Source organism: Poecilia reticulata, linkage group LG14 (genome assembly GCF_000633615.1).
Source record: "Poecilia reticulata strain Guanapo linkage group LG14, Guppy_female_1.0+MT, whole genome shotgun sequence".
Lineage (NCBI taxonomy): Eukaryota > Metazoa > Chordata > Actinopteri > Cyprinodontiformes > Poeciliidae > Poecilia > Poecilia reticulata.
Window position 1 is genome coordinate 13,132,413 of NC_024344.1, and position 1,799 is coordinate 13,134,211.

The window sequence follows — 1,799 nt, forward strand, 5'->3', positions numbered from 1 at the left end:
AACAAAGACACACTGTGTCAATAAAGCATTACGTTTAACATACAATTCAGCTTGCAAGGAGATCTTTTCGTGCTCGAAAGGCTGAGAAAAACCTGATAAAAAGAAAAATTAGTCGTCTATGCAACCTTTGGAAAGGTAATGGGATTAGTATTTCCCTAGAAGCTGACTTTGATTCTGAGCAAAGCTRAGCTCCAGAGTCTTATTTATTCARAACAATCCATTCAGTTTCTGCCAATTCCCAGTTTGATAAAGTATGTAATAACATACTCAGATGTAATGAAGCGCCGTGAACCCTACTAATCTTCTCTGCTAATAAAAGACRGGAGCGCCAGCCCAGGGACGAGACGAGACGAGACGAGACTGCGACGGCGGTAGGGCGAAGGGAAAAATGTGAGCTTTTTGAGACTCAAGGCAGAAAATGTCTTTTAACCTTTCTTCCTGACATTCTGGTCAGTAAACCTCAGATTTTAAACTGCAGCGACAGAGATTATCCTTAAGATCCGCCGCCTCTAACTGAGCCGCTACAGACCACTGGGTTAATCTTGAGCTTGCTTGAGCCWGACCGCCTCAGTGAACAGCTTCACGCTCAAAACGCTGCGCTGCCAGGGGGCCAGTCTCTGAATTTATATCAAACCCTTGGAAAATAATGTCAGATGGATAAAAATAAATAAATAAATCAATCTTCCATCTGTCCGAAATGACATATGGGGAGTTGAAGGAATTTGAAGGAGTAATCCCGACAGTCCCACCGCTACATCCTGCCAATTATTCCAATTCATCAGCCTGAAATTGATTTGAAAATGTATCACACGCGAGAGAAAAGAGTCAGAATTTGTGATTAACACTTTGCATGATCTGTACAATGAAAAGACATATAAGCTAGTTTTGTTTTGTAAGAATCATTGTTTGCCTGACATATTTCCTGTTAATTTGTAAGACTCTGAGGACATGTGAGCTTCTTTTTAATATCCACTAGAGGGCATCATTTTCCCACAGATTCTCACTATCAAGTCTTGCAGCGCCTGAGATGGTGATTTTTATTTTATTTTATTTTCATTTTTTTCACTTTTAAATGCATCTTATCATTGCTCGTCTGTAGTTTGGCTATATCAGTCTTCGGAAAMAGAAGGCATGAAAATATATTTTAAAAAGAAATTTGATCTATATTTAGGAAATCAGGGTGTTGCGACAAATCAAAGTGATTAGCTAAAATGATTTTTCTTACATGTTTTACCACTTTGATAACATAGCTCTTAAAGATCCAAAAGTGTGTTTGTATTTATGCCAGGTACTTGGAAAATATACTTTCATTCTAAAAGAGGTGATATTAATACATGGTTAGTTCTGCTCTTAGTTCACTGAAAGTGCACATGYATTTTTGAAGCATTTGTGCATTGTGTGTAAATAACTGCCATTAACCTTGACTTCTTTCTGTTTTTTCTTCTCTTCTGTGTTGACCATTTTACGGTTTTCCGTCCTGTAGACAGTACTGCAGCCTCAGTTATTTTGTCTAAGCTGCTTTTCTCTCACTGGCAAAACCATTAATGGACCAATTGCTGCCACTAACTCTGCGCTTCTGTCCTTGTTTGTTCCTTGGTTTCATTTGTTTGTGCTTCCTCTTCTCCCAGCCCCTAGTTGGTCACAACAGATGGCAGCTCATTCTGCTGGAGTTTCTCTGCTGTGGAAAGAGCTTTGTTGCTCCTCACTGACGCCACATGCTTTCTGAAAAGTTAAAATATCAAGGACATTAACTGGACTCTCTAAGACTGACAATTTGTAAAAAAAAAAAAAAATAAACA